The following is a 19,662-nucleotide window of genomic DNA, read 5'->3' on the forward strand; positions in this document are numbered from 1 at the left end:
AAATTCTGACTAATCACAACTAAATTATTCCAGAATGCACCTTTATCTAAGGTATCATCAATCTGGTCCCAAACAAACTTAAAGAAGCATTCACCCTTAATCTCTAGGCTCACAGATACATCACCTTCACTATTTGGATCATTCCTCTGCATGCGATTACCGAAAATCTGTTTTGACTGTACTGATTTCATGACCCTAACTTACAATGTCATTGCAATTCTGTCACAGACAGCAAAGGACTTGGAAGAGCAGTTGAACGGAATGGATAGTGTCTTGAAAGGAAGATATAAGATGAACATCAACAAAAGCAAAACGAGGATAATGGAATGTAGTCGAATTAAATCGGATGATGATGAGGGAATTAGATTAGGAAAAGAGACACTTAAAGTAGTAAAGGAGTTTTGCTATTTGGGGAGCAAAATAACTGACGATGGTCGAAGTAGAGAAGATATAAAATGTAGACTGGCAATGGCAAGGAAAGCATTTCTGAAGAAGAGAAATTTGTTAACATCGAGTATAGATTTAAGTGTCAGGAAGTCATTTCTGAAAGTATTTGTATGGAGTGTAGCCATGTATGGAAGTGAAACATGGACGATAAATAGTTTGGACAAGAAGAGAATAGAAGCTTTTGAAATGTGGTGCTGCAGAAGAATGCTGAAGATTAGATGGGTAGATCACATAACTAATGAGGAGGTACTGAATAGGATTGGGGAGAGGAGAAGTTTGTGGCACAACTTGCCTAGAAGAAGGGATCGGTTCGTTGAACATGTTCTGAGGCATCAAGGGATCACAAATTTAGTATTGGAGGGCAGCATGGAGGGTAAAAGTCGTAGAGGGAGACCAAGAGATGAACACACTAAGCAGATTCAGAAGGATGTAGGTTGCAGTAGGTACTGAAGAAGCATGGAGGATAGAGTAGCATGGAGAGCTGCATCAAACCGGTCTCTGGACTGAAGACCACAACAACAACAACAACTTACAATATCACATACATCACTCGCCTTACCTATATTGTCAACATCATTTACAAACAACTCTGAAACTTCATAATTCTTAAGCTCCACAAATACCCGATACTCATCATCATCATCATATTCCTCCAAAATTACTTCATCAATGACATCACTGACAATACAAGTCTCATCTCCACCAAAGTCACTTACCTCACCTACATTCACTTGCAATAAGTCACCAGTCTCTGACTTACCAACTTCAGTTACTTCAGCCGGCCGAAGTGGCCGTGCGGTTAAAGGCGCTGCAGTCTGGAACCGCGAGACCGCTACGGTCGCAGGTTCGAATCCTGCCTCGGGCATGGATGTTTGTGATGTCCTTAGGTTAGTTAGGTTTAACTAGTTCTAAGTTCTAGGGGACTAATGACCTCAGCAGTTGAGTCCCATAGTGCTCAGAGCCATTTGAATCAGTTACTTCACAGCTCTCATTCACAATTACATCAAGAATACCACGTAGTTCAGATGCAATACAGTCATCACCTGATTTACATACATCAACAACAACATTTTTCGCCCAAGAGAAGAAATCATTAGTACATACTACACCAAAAGTCTTACTACTCTCCCATTCTGGTCTGTGATTAGCACTTATATCACCATAATTGAATATAGTTGAGAGGCACCCACATGCCTTGCTCATACTGTGGCATCAAGCAGTCATGCCTGCAAGATGAGTGGTCTGCCAAGCGAGTGGATTCATTCTTATTTATCGAGTAACATGAACTCTCGTACTTGCAATAAAGTTACAAATTATCCTCCTATATGAGTAATACGCAACGGAAACGCACATCTGACTATCAGTAATTTACAGAACTCTGACTGTTCACTACGCACTGGCAATACCACATTTTCTTTTTTTTATTTAACGGCTTTTATCAACACCTGGCCATCGCACTGAATATGAGTGGCGCATACATTATAAATTCTGGATATCATGACAACATACAATTCGAAGGAAAAGGCCACCAATCTTTTTCTTTTCACTATCTTATTTATTCCGATAAATTCTATAACCTAAACACACAAATTCTATAACCTACAAAAATAACACATCAGAAATTCCGCCCAGTGGGCATGGCTTTACATTGGTGATTCTCTACCCTATGGTCTCGTAATTATTTAACGCTACAGTGCACTTTCTGGATAGGATGGTGGATCTTTTGCTATATCTCACACTTCGACTCTCACAACCATCATCACGAAACTTCCCTCCAGACCGACCGGTACAAAAGGAACACGCATAACCCCACTACCTCTGAAACTACCTAGCTACTCTCCCATGCAAACCACACATACTCAAATTACATGACATACACCACACTACAACATGAAATACAACACAGGGAATAGTCACAACATTATCACTTTCAGCTTTCCCACTTCAATTAATATTTATCCCAGTTTCACATGACACTGCCCCACTTCGTAATTCTACTTTCCTACTATGAACTCTGGAGATATATGCACGTCTTCCTGTGCAATGCAAGCCAAGTGGCGTTGCTGGATAGACGGCTAACTCACCTTGCTTCTCTCTCAGAGTATTATAGTTTGAATGCAGCGTCACACGGAAACATATCACGCAAAGTAATATTCAGAACATATTCATCACACACACGAGTCCTCAACTGATACCATGGACGAGTACTTCTCTTTATCCTTTGTCTCATACACAGATTGAGACTCACACAGTACTCACCACGTGGAAGTACTCGCCTCTAATTTCAAGTCCTGCACACGCTATTTCTTAAATATTTCAACTTATAGTACACACGCTAGTAATTCAGCTTAACTTAAGCACACGGAAGTATTTCAACTTATTGCTACATGTGGTTTCATTGTGACCGTTGGTCACTTCCAAAGATTACTACGATCCCATTAATATTACCTGCCTGACATTTAATTCTCCCCACAAAAGTTCCTGAAATAGAGAAATTATTATTTCAAACTACTCTTAAGTATTCCACATGCATACCATGACTCCACTCTTTTGTCTTTACGAAGCACACCTAAGACAGGTCTTAACAGCAAAAGGTCCAGCGGCAGAGTGCTGAAACATGGCCGTTCTTCAGGTCCTCTCGCACCTCTGCCCAAGTGGGGGAGCACCTTGCTACCGTATTGGTCAGCCACATTTCAGGCGCTAAAAGCTCAGGTAAATTTCATCTCTTTGGTCCCACCAAAGGTGGCCAAAGGATCGTCTCAAAGATGATCATATATTCACATTCACTATCTGTGGTTAGCAGACGACCATACATTCATTCATTTCACAGATCTCACCAAACTGGATGTAGGGATTTATTTTTGTGGGAGTGCACATGTGATCAATTAAATAAATAAATTGTCATTCTTTCCCACACTGGTATCCGGCTTTGCTGTATTAATTGAAATTGAGTTATTTTACAAAAAAAATGTGTTGTTCTGACAAAAATAATGAAGTATGATGTACCTATTTTCAATGTCGGGCGGTACTGTACCCTTTCATAGTATCCCAAAACTTTTGATCAAAACATAAATGAGAAATTTGATATTCCTTCTGTTCAGTTTCAGTTACATGTACCATATCATTCACACTGTTATTACTGTCTAATTGCAAGTGTAACTTATGGAACCTGTGCTTCTTATGTTTCCTCGCCCCAAAACAATGGAGCTTCATAGAGGCGAACTGCCGTTTACCGAGTACCTACTTCTGTGATTGTTTCTTCTATTAAAATGCCCATGATTATTTTGTTTCTTCTATTAAAATGCCCATGGTTATTCCAATTATTCCTATCCTGTTGCTGTTCGGAATTTCTCTTTCTATTGTCACTTCGATCCTCTTAGATGTTACCATTACCTCTGATTCTGTGATTACTCTCATGGTGATTTATATTATTCCTATTATTATGATACATACATCTTTTTACTGCCTTCTCCAGCCTGTAAACATATCGTAAAAACAGTTCCTGACAATCGTCAGATCCCTGTACCAAATCCCAGTGCAGTCTTTCTAGTAATTTCCTTTTAAGTGCATCAGTCAAGGTCATTTCGTCCAATGGCTTGTCAAGATATGCTAATTTGTTAAGTTGGTTCTAAAAAAACTCTTTCAAAGTGCCGTCCCTATTCTTGTAATTAGGACAATTCAAAAATTCACTTTTGGTTCTCCCCTGTTCTGCTTCCGGCCAATATTTATTTAAAAAACTTTCTCGAAATTCTGAAATGTTTGCTACTGACTTAAATTTAAATTTACCCATGACAGAGTTTCGCCTTCAAGAAATCTTTTAACAAATTTAATTTTTTGATTGTCACTCATGCCTGACACAAAGCTGTCTCCGCAGTGGTGCAGAAAATCCACTGGATGTTAAACTATCTGATGAAAAACTTTGGGTAGAAATGTTGGACCACGCACTACCATTGTTCGCACATAGCTTTTTGTTAATACAACTTTCATGAACTGATGAAAATTTTTGATCTAAAACAATTACATTACTTTGCATATTGTTTTCTACATTTAAGATTTTTTGGTTTAAAGTGGCAACATTTTGTTGGACAGTAGCTCCCCACTTCCACAGTTTTTCCGCTACTGTCTTCTGTTCAACTCTTGTTTCGCTGACTCAGCTACTTACTGATTTTTTAAACCAATAAATTTATTTTATAAAACATCAACTTTTTCATCCACACTCTTTAACCCCTCTAGCAACCCATTGTTTTAACTCTAAATCTTGATTACTAAGTTGTCCTATCTGATCATGTACATTGTCCATTTTACTATTGTTTACAGTTTTCAAGTCATTTAATTGTCGTTGTAGTGAAGTCTGCAAATCATTTAACCTTTCATTATTCTCACTAAATTTGCTATCGTTATCTGTTCTTATTTCCTCTAGTTTTGCTAAAAGTAATTGCGAAACATCAGTCTTCATTGTTTCTTACAGTCTAAGATTTCACTCGGCTCAAACATGTCCTGACTGGATCCTGCAGCTTCCATTTCTACTTCACTTTAGCTTTCGTCCCTATTCGTTTTGTTATCATGCACACGAGTCTACAAACAAAAATATTTCACTTACCTTTCCTTTTTGATCTCCCTAGTTGTAGTTGTAAAGTTCTCCTCACTTTCATTAGATCCGGTCCATCATTACTGGTAGTGTGTCGTCACTGTTGGTATAAAGATACTTTGTTTGGCAGCCTTCATTTTTTTCTCCATGTGATCGAAAATTTATTCGTACATAAATTTCAAAAATCAACGAAATAAAACAATTCCTGCAACAGATAAAACTTCATTACTAGTCAATTAATCCCGAACGAGCCCCCACTTGTAATATCCCCTCTCTTTCCTTCTTCCATCTATAGTCCACATTAATCAATGCTCAGTCGAAGTAACTAATAAGCAAAGTTTATTTTAAGAAGATCTGAGAGGAGAGAAGATTACAATAAACTTTCAAGTTTACTTAGCTTGTCGCTCCTGTTCTTCTTGTCTAGGGGTCTGATTCTTGAAGCTGAAAATCTAACGTAAGGGCCTGTGATTGGAAGACTGTTGTTGCAGAATTTTTTTACGTAAATTTATTTTCCACTGATTTTCTCACATTTTAGTATATCATACAGTATTTTGATTTTCGCATTAACAAAGCCGAAATTAAGTTGTTCGCACCTGCCGGCCGCGGTGGCAGAGCGGTTCTAGGAGCTTCAGTCCAGAACCGCGCGACGGCTACGGTCGCAGGTTCGAATCCTGCCTCGGGCATGGATGTGTGTGATGTCCTCAGGTTAGTTAGGTTTAAGTAGTTCTAAGTTCTGGGGGACTGATGACCTCAGATGTTAAGTCCCATAGTGCTCAGAGCCATTTGAACCATTTTTTGTTCGCGCCTATTATACAAAAATACATCCGATCACATCAGACACAAGCTTACAACTCTCTCACTCTGCGGAAGTAACAATATTCCAAAGGGTTTACAATTTTTCTTAACAAATGAATTCCTACTAGTTTTCGTTACATTATTAATTTCGATTATTATTTTATAAATGAATCAAATGGTTCAAATGGCTCTGACCACTATGGGACTTAACATCTGTGGTCATCAGTCCCCTAGACTTAGAGCTACCTAAATCTAACTAACCCAAGGACATCACACACATCCATGCCCGAGGCAGGATTCGAACCTGCGACCGTAGCAGCAGTGCGGTTCCGGACTGAAGCGCCTAGAACCGCTCGGCCACAACGGCCGGCATAAACGAATCCAAAAATAAACATAGTAGACAGTACAGGATGGCGTAATTAATAATAGAAATTTTAAGTGTGCAAATAAATCGTAATTTCAAATGTTTCTATAAAAATAATTTTAACTGTACATTCAAAACTAATACTTATCGGTTATAAAATCGAAACTAAAATATTCTATAAAGTAATTCCTTTTCATAAATTTTTAGCTTGAAATATAACATACTGTGTATAAAAGTATACGAAAGTTTTCAAAAAAGCAACTGATATAATACTGACCTGTTCAAAATGAGAAAAAAATTCTGTATCAACAACTACTGTTGAGGAAAACTAATGCTAGAGGAGGAGGTCCCGTTACAAGTTCCGCCTGTCAACAAATTCTGTGTGTAACTACAAATGCGACTAGACGCTACACATGAAATTCAATATTTAGCTTCAGTGAGTAGTTGATTAGAGAGCATACTGGAGAGCAGAAAGTAGGAATAGGATGTCTGTGCTACAGGACGTGTACCGGGGCTCCTCCCTCTCGTCAAACTTCTGGTAAATTCTCTAGAAATGAAAAATAAAATACTTTTACTGGATAGCATTGTGGGAAGTTCAGTTTTCGCCAGAAAGTACGTCAGGTTGAAATGGTGGAAAACTAAAATGCGCCCACTACACTCACATAAAATGGAAGGAAAATTTCCGATGTGTTATTCACTCTGTATGAGATGGCACAACTAACTGAGATGTCACTAATAGTGGAGGAAGTTATTAATACTGTTATAGTTCGCGCATAGTGCTAGTACAGTCAGTGAGTCAATGACGTTCTCACAAAATATCAAATACCCAAAATTAGAGGAAAAAAGTGCCACAGAAGTTGCTGACACATATTTCGCGGAAGATACAAATCTATGGCGAACCAGTTGGAAAAGCTGACATTTCCTGACTTTTTGAGTAGCGCATAATCAAAATCTGACAGAACTTGTATGAGAACATTCCAAAGTGTTTCAGTCTGTTGGAAGAATGGGAGTGTAGGCACAGAACGGTCAGGATCAACCGTTTGGCTGGGTAACACTCTGCAGCCACATTTGTGCGAAGGCTCGTTCCACTAAGTCCAACTATTGGCAACCGCTTACTCTCCAGATTCGCATGCCATGTGCTAGTACTCCTCCATCTAGGAGCTTTAGTATGGCTTGTAGGGTGTGCCATTAATATTCCAGTGCACGTCCCAGTATTTTAATAACATCAACTGCAGGTTACTGTGATGGAGAATTAAGTCTGTTCATACGATGAAGTCTATTATATTGATGATGAGAATATGCTTGTATGTGTATAAATGTTTGAGATATTTTTACGTGTATTTGTGGTCCTGTTGACATGTTTCCAAGTAAACATGAATATTTGTGAATATGGCTGTACCTGTGAACAGCTGTTGGTACGTGAAAGAGATTTGATATGGCTTGGATTTAGTTAATCTCTGCTTGTTTGTAAAAGAGGTGAAGTTATAGTTTTGGAGCATGTGAGTGCAAGTAAGTAGATTTTCCCTGAATCTAGCTGCTCCTCCAAATCTAAGCCAAAGTTGCTTTCCGTGTCTGTCTGACACCCGTAAAAAAAAAAAAAAAAAAAGGGATGGAAATAAATCCAGGAAAATGACAAAAATAGAGTATTATAGAAAAATCTCTTCTAATTTGATATGCTTATCCTTAATCCATGCAAGTAATGACCCACTTGCAAATTACTAAAACGTACAAAAACTCTAAAATTTATATAAAAAACACTCTAGATGTGAAATCCGTGACCTGCCATACAATACTAATTAGAGGTAAGTAATCAGAAGTTTATACAACACAATGCACAGAAAAGGCAGGAAAAAATGAAAAATCATGAAAGTAGTTTAACAGCCAAAACATCCGTGCACAGGGGCCCAAAACCAGAACCTATTACGTGCCAACTTCAGTGTAAAGGATGTGACCACCATTTTCACGTGGGGAAGTATGCCAGTTATGTAATTTCTCTCCTTTTATTTTAGCACTATTTGCTTATTTGAAATTACCGCCGGCCGTTGTGGCCGAGCGGTTCTAGGCGCTTCAGTCCGGAACGGCGTTGCTGCTGCGGTCGCAGGTTCGAATCCTGCCTCGGGCATGGATGTGTATGATGTCCTTAGGTTAGTTAGGTTTAAGTAGTTCTAGGTCTAGGGGACTGATGATCTCAGATGTTAAGTCCCATAGTGCTCAGAACCACTTGAACAATTTTTTTTGTTACCATTATTTTAACCCGACCAATTTTCGCACTCTGTTTTTACTTTTCCTCAATTTATGTATAGAATAATTCACCTATTTCTGTCATGCTGGATCTTATTTCCTGAAAATTTTGTTAGGATCGTGTGGAAGGGAAGAGGGCTGGAGGCTTTCCTATATTGCATGGTGCCCATTACGTTTGTCCCGAAGCCAAAACTTTCCCTGATCAGCTACTTCAGTTTTGCATTTAATCACAAAAAATGTAGCTGCAGTTAAAATAGTACAGTTAAATTGCGAACATGCAGTCAGCAAAGAAATACAGTACAGAGTTAGTACACTATGTGATCAAAAGTATCCGGACACCCCCAAAAACATACCTTTTTCATATTAGGTGCCTTGTGCTGCCACCAACTGCCAGGAACTCCATATCAGCCACCTCAATAGTCATTAGACGTCGTGAGAGAGCAGAATGGGGCGCTCTGCGGAACTCATGGACTTCGAATGCGGTCAGGTGACTGGGTGTCACTTGTGTCATACGTCTCTACGCGAGATTTCCACACTCCTAAACATCCCTAGGTCCACTGTTTCCGATGTGATAGTGAACTGGAAACGTGAAGGGTCACGTACAAGACAAAAGCGTAAGGGCTGACCTCGTCTGTTGACTGACAGAGAGCGCCGACAGTTGAAGACGGTCGTGATGTGTAACAGGCAGACATCTATCCAGACCATAACAAAGGAATTCCAAACTGCATCAGGATCCACTGCAAGTACTATGACAGTTAGGCGGGATGTAAGAAAACTTGGATTTCATGGTCGAGCTGCTGCTCATAAGCCACACATCACGCCGATAAATGCCAAACGACGCCGCGCTTGGTGTAAGGAGCGTAAACATTGGACGATTAAAAAGTGGAAAAACGTTGCGTGGAGACATGAATCACGGTACACAATGTGGCGATCCGATGGCAGGGTGTGGATATGGCGAATGCCCGGTCAATGTCATCTGCCAGCGTGTGTAGTGTCAACAGTAAAATTCGGAGGCTATGGTGTTAAGGTGTTGTCGTGTCTTTCATGGAGGGGGTTTTGCATCCCTTGTTGTTTTGCGTGGCACTATCACAGCACAAGCCTACATTGATGTTTTAAGCACCTTGTTACTTCCTACTGTTGAAGAGCAGTTCAGGGTTAGCGATTGCATCTTTCAACATGATCGAGCACCTGTTCATAATGTACATCCTGTGGCGGGGTGGTTGCACGACAATGACATCCCTGTAATGGACTGGCCTGCACAGAGTCCTGACCTGAATCCTATAGGACACCTTTGGGATGTTTTGGAACTCCGACTTCGTGCCAGGCCTCACAGACCGATACCTCTCCTCAGTGCAGCATTCCGTGAAGAATGGGCTGCCATTCCCCAAGAAACCTTACAGCACCTGACTGAACGTATGCCTGCGAGAGTGGAAGCTGTCATCAAGGCTAAGGGTGGGCCAACACCATATTGAATTCTAGCATTATCGATGGAGGGCGCCACGAACTTGTAAGTCATTTTCTGGCAGGTGTCCGGATACTTTTGATCACATACTGCAAATATATGACGACGGATGCCTGCTCAACCTTTTGGTTTAAGAAGGAAACAGGTGAAAGACGCTTGGAGTTAAAGGATACCTTTCACGCTCCTCTTCGTTACAATTCCATTGCTTTACTACTTCAACAAAAATGAAGAACACGCTAGCATCAGTAGAGATATTTCTAAATTTAGTCGGTAGTATTAAGGACTGAACTTTGTTATTCACTCACTTCTTTGGATACTGGGCTGCTACTAGTGTTATCTGTGTCCACATACATGCGATCTATATGGAAGGGCATTATCGTCATAGAAAATGTTTTCACTCTCGGTTCTTATGCAAGCAGTCTAATATGATAATTAAAGATGTCATACTTATTTATATGTTCACACATGGCCAAATTGAGAAACGTTTAAAGCTCTGTGCATCCATCAGCAAAAGTGAAGAAAGACTCACATACGTTTGGTAGCTGCGACAATCTGTCCATATTTTTACGAGGGTTATTCCATGCGTCGTGCAACTATGATATATCGTACGAAGATGTGGTATCGCTGTAATCGCAGTAAATACTTTCGAAAACCTGTGGCAAAACTACCGAAATCAGTCGACAGACAGCTACTGCATTCGAGGATGACTCGGTACCAGCGCCTCAAACATTCGGTGTGAGTTGAGCCTTGCTACAAGATGGCGGTAAGCAGAGTGGAACAGTGAGCATATGTGAAAGTTGCCTTGCTCTCTGGCAGAAATGCTACTCAGTGTCACGCAGAACTACGAGCAGCTGGGGGCTATAAGGCATCACCCACGAAGGTTATGCTCATTCTGGCGTATAACAGCCCTGGTATTCTGGAGTGTCACCCTGTTAGGGACGGCCACACTGTCAATGCCCAATACTACTGCAACTTTCTTCTGTAGCCGGCCGCTGTGGCCGAGCGGTTTTAGGTGCTTCAGTCCGGAACCGCGCTGCTGCTACGGTCGCAAGTTCGAATCCTGCCTCGGGCGTGGGTGTGTGTGATGTCCTTAGTTTAGTTAGGTTTAAGTAGTTCTAAGTCTAGGGGACTGATGACTTCAGATGTTAAGTACCATAGTGCTCAGAGCCATTTGAACCATTTTGAACCACTTTCTTCTGTACCATTTGCGACGTACGGTTCGGCGAAAACTTCTGCCTCTGCTGGATAATGCGTTCACACTCCATGATAGCGCTACAGCCCACACTGCAGCCGTCATCAGTAATAACCAGACCTCAGTTCATGCGACTTTGACCTCATTACACAACTGAAGAAGCCACTGCGCGGGAGACGCTTTGCAAACAGGAAGGATATCCTCACCGCAATACAGCGACAAATCGCACAAATTGATGGCAATACCAGTGGCATTCAACGCCTGCCCCACCGTTGGCAACGCTGTGTTTATGCTCTGGGGAACTCTTTTGAAGGGCAATGGCTGATTATGATTCAATTTTGTTCCATGTGTACTACTGCACAATAAATTTACGCAGAGTTTCGATGTGTGTGTTTCATTTCAGCTGGTGTTCAAATACACCACTGCCTTATCGGTTCAGTGCACATCTTGGAATTCCCATGTTGTCACATTATCGCAAGATATACCATATTTCCCATGACTTACGGAATGAGACTCGTAGTTTGAAAATATTTTCTCCCTCGAGCGCATTGACGTAATCTTATTGTAACGCATGAATGCAGCGCTTAAAATGTATCCGTCTAAGTAGGTGGCTGTTTTAGGGTAAGATCTATCGTGACTGTGTCAAATAATGGTATAAAAATAACAGATTGAGCACCATAACCAGTCAAAATTTCTATCATTAGTTCAGGTCTGCCGCGCGGAGTGGCCGCGCGGTTTGAGGCGCCATGTCACGGATTGCGCAGCCCCTCCCGCCGGAAGTTCGAGCCCTACCTCGAGCATGTGTGTGTGTGTTGTTCTCAGCATTAGTTAGTTTAAGTAGTGTGTAAGTCTAGGAACCGATGACCTCAGCAGTTTGATCTCGTGCGAATTCACACACAGTTCAGGTCTGACGTCTCGTCTTCAAGTACGTGGTTTTCTTATTTTCGCCATAATTACAGTGGATCAATTAAAATGCAATCTTTTCTGAGAAGATTTGCGAGAGTGGACGTGTGGAGTATGTTATTGAGTGCTTGGAGTCGTCTACAATCGGACAAAAATGTAATGTAATATGTGTGGAAATACAGTAACAAAATCGCCCATGTGAATACGGACCCAAATGTTGGAAGCCACATGTGCCTTAATATGAGGTACCGACCATCAAATAGGGCCTCTTAATAAACTAAATTGAGACTGCCTGATTTTTTTCAAATTTTGGAAATAATATTCAATCTTTTCATTGGTATCATTAATTTACAACCTTGACGTTATATTGAACATATGGCTAAGTCACATGTTAGTGTACGTATTTACGGAAGTTTCGAACAGCGGTGTAACTGATGTTCACTTGTACAATAGTTGGGTTTCAGGCATACTCGTTTGACTATGGTAAATGTACGACAATTAGCACTAGAAAATGAACTCATAGATTTAGAAATTGAAAAAAGAGTAAATGAAGCGGCTTCGTAAAGATAGAAATTTCTTTATATTCAGTAAACTTTTACACTGTTTAGGTGACTGTGTTGAGATCAGGTTCAAGGGAGTGTTGTGGAGGAGCTGAAGCGTGGTGTCAGCTACAAAATTTAACGGCTGCGCTAAAAATGCAGAGATTACCATTAATGTAATGTTGTGCTAGAATAAACAGTTCTATTTTCACCCTCTCTTCTCCATATTTCCTTTCTCCATGATATCACTTCTAGCTCCCCTCTTACGCTCTGAGAAAACCTGTGTCATCACTTCTGTCCCCTCACCTTTCAAAGGGAAATCCAAGATGTCAATACAGTTTCCTCCCTCTCAACTGAGGAATATGTCAAAATCTCAGGAAACAGCCTCCCTCCTACAAAGAAAATTCCACTTGCCTCACCTTTACATTCAACTGATGTGGATGGAATTTCCTGCTCTTGTGATACGATTTTCCAATTTATCAGTAATGGAATTTGAAATTTCACTAAGGGTACACTTTTTTCTGTTTTCCCCGCAATATTTGACATACAGTAGTTCCTTCTTTTTGATAATGCTGTTCTTTGTCATCACTGATTTTGTGCCTGAAATGATATTAAACAACTATGCGTTAAGTGTACAGCTTGTTACATCTTCCTTTTGATTCTTCTCCCGGGGGTGGTGATCTATGCGACGTTTTGCATCGACTTTCATTAGTCTATGATTTACTAGAGTTTTTTAAATACCTTTCATTACCTTTTCTTAGGGGGAAGGGCAGACCGGATGAGAGCTCGTAGGCTCTTTGCGGCCTATGTTCTAGAATTTTTGTTCTTTATTGACCGTTTTTAAGTATACATTGTTCCTTACGATTATGCTTGTATTTAGTTACAATACATTTAATTTGTTGGTCTTTTTTCCTATATATTGAGGCCACTCAAAAGCAGAGTGTCTTACAGTATTTTCTTATACTATTGCTTATGGTAAGGGACACCTGTGTCACTTGGAGAAATATTAACAGATTTACACATAAGTTTACAGATAAGTTGATTTCTTCACTCTTGTTTTTTGGTCTAGATGTTGTTACTACTCCGTATCAGAGTGTTTTACAATAATTGTAAGGGTTGAAATGGCTCTGAGCGCTATTGGACTTAACAGCTGAGGTCATCAGTCCCCTAGAACTTAGAACTACTTAAACCTAACTAACTTAAGGACATCACACACATCCATGCCCGAGGCAGGATTCGAACCTGCGACCGTTGCGGTCGCGCGGTTCCAGACTAAATCGCCTATAACCGCTCGGCGACAGTAAGGGGAAACTAATGCTACTTGGGCTTGGGCATAGGCTACAGGGCTTCTTATCTAATTTCTACATTTTCTAGTACAATATGATGGAGATGGTTATATTTAGAGTTCTCACTGGTTGGAAGATACAGTGGTGGGTTTGTTGTGTAGACTATTAGACTTAATAAATATCCATTGCAAGGTTGCTCTACTGTTTTGTTAAGAGGTCATTAGCATCATAGGCAGGTATCTTAGTGGTCTCATATAGATTTTGGGGCGTTTACTCTGGGGCGTTTATTCTGAGGTGCTAATCAGTAGGTTTTATTTCGTCTATGATTAGGGGTGCCAGGTGAGGTGGGATTGTGGTGTTTTGAGTAAGTTCGTCCATCTTGTCATCGATGTCCTGGTCTGTATCTTTGGTGTTGTGGGCTATGACAAGGGTAGGGCAGATGTATTTATGTTTAGGTTTGGTTGTGTGTATAGGTTCTGTGTAAGTATATTTTGCATGTCATATCTATTTTTCAGGATGTGTCGACCGTATAAGGCACAAAGTCTAATCAATCTGATTTGTAAAGGGAGCATTTTTGCTACTATGTCCGCCTCTGCTCTGGGAGTGGTCCATTGAAGCCGAAGTATGCTGCGTAGGAGTAGAGAGAGCCCAAGAGATTGTAACATTATGTGATTGCCTTATCATTTTAAATCATTCACTAATCGAGCAGTGGCTTGGCAACAGCTCTCAGTTAGCAAATAATGTTGCGAATGTAAAAGGTGAACGGCCTGTGACGTAACGTGTTTATTGTCGAAGCGCCGTCAGAGATGCAGTGAGTTGCTGACTTTGAAAACCGCAGCGCAAAAAACGGACAGAAGAAGAACACTTTTACACTTTCTTTCGATGTACGAGATATTCTCGATGAACAGTTACTCAATTACTCATTTTTCTGTTGTCTCTTGTAACTTGTGTCGGACGCGCATGTCTTGCCGGCGTATTATTATTGTTAAAAATAATATTAGTTTAGTGTAAAGTAAAAGTGCAATACTAAAAGCGCAATCTGCATAGCAGTAGATTTATTGTGCGATGTGTATGTGAAAACGTCAAAGGAATTATTTTCATTACGAGAAGAGAAGTGCCAGTCAAAAACGGCATCCACGTTAAATCCTTCATTGGAGTGTAAGTTCATCTATTAATTGCCATAAATTCAGAGTTAACTGAAACTGCTGTATGGACTATTTATTTAGTATAGAATCTATGTCTCACTCCTTCATGAAGTTATTTCATTTTCTTTATGTTTCTGCCAAATAGAGAGTTCACAGTCACGAATTCTTTCGTCGAAATCGAACGGAAGTTGCATGAGGCGAAATATTTTCTCCGCGCCATATTCTACTGGTAAATGCATGATAAACTACGATCCCTTAGGAAGTTCATGTTGAGCTATCCAAAAATAATTATATTTTTGAATAGGCATTTACTCTCCTCTGCAATGCAGCTTACGACTGATCAGACGATCCAACAGGAAACAGCCGCACACGGTCGGTGTTCGCAAATATATTTCCACCGCTGATTATAGCAATATGTTACAGCACAAAAGTAAACATATTGTTATAATTAGCAACTACGAACGGGGACGTTTATAACTGCATGTTTATGTATACACATTACGTAAACATATCGTTGTAAGATGAATACTGTAAGCAATCTGAAATGGATATAAGTTGCAGTAGTTATTCAGAGACGAAGAGTCTAGCACAGGATACAGTAGCATGGAGAGCTGCATTAAACCAGCCTGCTGAACGAAGACCACAACAACAACAACAACAACAACAACAGCACAGCTTATCAGTTATCGATGAGTGTTTGTTTGTGTCAGATATAGCTGCCTTGCCTGTTTAGCATTATCAACTGATGATAACAAACGTTTTCTACCGCGAGATAAAATTAATACGCTATAAGGGAATCGCTATAATGTTTGAGTGACACAGGAAGTGGGTAGTTGAAAGCATATCAACTCTCGTTTCTTACCTACACGGCTGTTTATTACTGTTCACCATGTTATTCTATCGAAGTGTCATGTAGACCCCACAGCATTACGCCATCACGCTCATCTCGGTACATTGGTACAACCGCTCGGTCATTGACCAATGGTACTATTGAAAACTGGAACGCTTTAGGGGCATTGTGACAAGTGGATTACGTAACATCTGTATCGTTTGCTCCTCAAGTCCATCCTGATTCGTATAAATGCTGCAGTAGGAATCCTATACCGACTCTCAATCAACGTTGACCAATCATGAACTCTTTGAAGCCACGTGTAGACATTGACTTTTAACACATGATGTCGCAAGCTACGCCAACCTTATCTATAATATCATCATCATCATCACACGGGAAGACTCCGTGTGCATACCGGGTGGAGTCATTCCAGATGTGGAACGGGTCCTCCCGGATGCCTCGAAGAGCACTGGGTGCAGCCAACTGCAGGTGGTTGCTCACATCGGTACCAATGATGTGCCACTTTGGATCAGAAGAGATTCTCTCTGGTTTCAAGTGGCTAAGAGAAGTAGTAAAGGCTGCCAGTCTTGCTCGCAAGATGAAAGCAGAGCTGACCATTGGTTCTGCGACCGTGAAGGCTGCAGATTCCTCGACTTGCGCCAAAGGGTGGTTGGGTTTCGGGTACTGCTGAATAGGTCAGGTGTTCACTATACGCAGGAGGCGGCTAAACGGGTAACAGGCGCTGTGTGGCGTGGACTGGGCAGTTTTTTAGGTTAGAGGGTCTACGGAAAACACAAGAAGGGCTTCAGTCACAAGGAGAGCAGGCCGAACACAGGAAGAACGTAGATACAGCAATCATCGATTAAGAGATGTAAATTGTCGTACCTGTGTTGGGAAAGTCCAAGAGCTCCAAGCGCTAATAACAGAAAGCACTAGAGCTGTAGCTAACCGTATGTATTCGGTACTGAGTAACGAATACTTTGGCTGAATCGAAGTACCGAACCGTAACTCATAAATACATTTCGTTACTCGTTACCGTACTCCGCGTTCGGCTCGTATCGCTCACTTCTGCGCGGCCGTTTGCGGAAGATTTAAGGACGCACGCCCTTCGGCGCAGTAGTTACTACTTAGAGAATATAGTTACTATTGTATTGTTGTCATGCAAATTTAGTTTCATTAATATTGTTTTTGGAATTGGAATATTCTATGTTAATATTTATTGTGGGGTGAGTGATTTGTATAGACCTTCTTGACGAATTTGACGTGCGTGTCTCTATGATTTGGATGGTTACTGTTATAAAATATTTTCGATCTTACTTCTTGGTCCGTGTTTGCAGATTAATTCTCGATGATCTGCAGGTCCGCCGCCTTTAATGCAAACACACGTTTTTTTTAAATTTTTTACCAGCAAATATTTCAGTTCAATGGTTACTATTTGTTTTTTGGTCTCGTTGTAATTGGGGTCCTACTTTGAAATAAAGTTCAATATGTTTTTTTAGTTTATTTATTTGATCGAATCATTGACATTATTTTCATTTCGCTGATCAGTTATTTAAAATACATACGTTGTATCTTGCATTTGTAAAAAATTGTTTTTAGCTTCCACATTAAATAATTTAAAACTTACTATTTATTTAATTTCATTACTAAACCCACTTAAAACGTATTAAGTATAAAAAATACATCGTAGTACCAAGGTCATGTATTCGGTACTGAGTAACGTTTACTTTGGTGGACACGAAGTACCGAAGCGTTACTCATAGTTTCGTTACTCGTTACCGTACCGTGCTTTGCGCTTGGTTCTACTCGGAAGATACGCGTGGGCGTCGGCGCAGTAGATGCTATTTCGACAATGTGGTTTCTGCTGTACAAACTTTGTTGAGTAAATTTAGCTTCATTTGAAATATTGTTTTTGGAACATTCTCTGTTAATATTTATTGAGATGGTAAGTAATTTATATACGCATTCTTGACGAATTTTAAACGATTTAGATGTTTATTATTTGTTACTTCACTTCACTTCAGAGGATGATGTGGCTGTACTGGGGGTAGCCGCGAGTAAAGTCGTGGGTGGGGGAGTGTTCACACACCACCGAATCGGACCTGCCAACCTTGAAGCTAGGAAGTGCGCCTATACCATATAACTGCAGTGGTATAATGGATTCATGAATGCGCATTATACAGATTGTCATTTTCAAATGCGATACTTTTTCACTAATGTCGATATTAGTTTAATTGTTAATGTCTCAAAAGACAACATAACAGTCCCGCGGTTCGCAAATGTAGTCATACAACTAAGATCGGTCACACTGGCGGCAATGAGAAACAGGCGACAGTCTCACGAAATTTCCGATTGTTTCTGAAATTCTATGAGCGAACTTCGAGCCAAGCCTTCAAGATAGAATGCGGAAATAGTACTTAGCGTTCTTACCCGTTTTCTGCCTCTTGTGTCAATCAGGACGATTGTTTAACAGTTCTATATTGTTCTTTTCAGTGCAATTTACAATGGAAAAGAAAAGAAGCAAACTGTGGAACTTTTTCACCGAAGTTACCGATGATAAAGCAAAATGTGATCTTTGCCATATCTTACATTCCGTGAAAGGTGGCTCTAAATCAAATTAAAAGAAAACACCTTATCAAAATACATGGATCATCATACGAGACCATAATTACAATTTCACTAAATCCACTAGAGCTCACCATATCCCAAGAAGGTCGAGAATTTTCTTCTGAAATGCCAGCACCATCAACATCTGAAGTTGCTTCATTAGAAACTCGACCTCGACAGCAACAAACAACCATTGCCACCTTTATCACAAAAACCCTTAAGTGTTGCAAGAGAAAAAAAGTTACTGAGTTAGTTTTCAATATGCTAATTAAAGATTTGCAGCCTTTTTCTGTGACTGAAGATGCTGGCTTCAAAGCTTTAATTGAATACTTGGAGCCCAGCTATAAATTACCTTCAAGGTACATACTAAGCACAACATTACTGGATGCTCAGTGTGTCAGCGTGAAAAATAAACTAAAAGACGAACTGGGAACTGCGTCTCACATTTCCATCACAACCGATGGTTGGACTTCTCGGGCAACGACGTCCTATCTAGCAGTTACAGTACACTACATCGTAAACTGGGAACTGAAGTCTGCATTATTAGGATGTTTTGAACGCCACGAGCAGCATACAACTGACTATATTAAAATGGAATTATGTAATTTATTATGTAAGTGGGAAGTACAAGACAAAATAAATATGTGTGTTACAGATAATGCCGCTAACATGAAATCAGCAATTCGGTTGGCGGGCTGTGAACATCTGCCTTGTGTCGCGCATATACTTAATTTAATAGTGCGTTCTGGACTTAAGATCATTTAAACTATTGTAAAAAAAAACAATCGTACAACACTTCCATACAAGTCCAGTGTCTACAAAAAAATTAACATCAATTCAAGAGCAGCTCAGGCCTGGACAAAAGCCTTTAAAACTGAAAATGGATGTTTCAACTAGGTGGAACAGCACACTGGATATGCTGGAAAGGATTTCTATTCGACAAGAACCCCTTGAAGCGGTGCTTGGACTTCTTCACAATCCTGTTGAAAGTCTCCTTGAAACTGAATGTTTAGCTCTACCAGAAATTACCAAATTTTAAAGCCTTTTAAACAATTTACAGAAGAAATGTCCTTGCAAAAGCAAGTGTCTATTTCAAAGGTGCTAGCAGCCACCGATAGTGTAGCGGGGATATTTGACAGTTTGCATATTAATTTAAGTACAGAAACAGCAAAGAACTTTCTGTTTAAGTTGAAGGCAGAATTTAATAACCGGCACAAAATCTGTGCTAGTCATCCAGTCCTTTCGAAAGCGACACTGCTAG

Source organism: Schistocerca piceifrons, chromosome X (assembly GCF_021461385.2).
Source record: "Schistocerca piceifrons isolate TAMUIC-IGC-003096 chromosome X, iqSchPice1.1, whole genome shotgun sequence".
Taxonomy (NCBI): Eukaryota; Metazoa; Arthropoda; class Insecta; order Orthoptera; family Acrididae; genus Schistocerca; species Schistocerca piceifrons.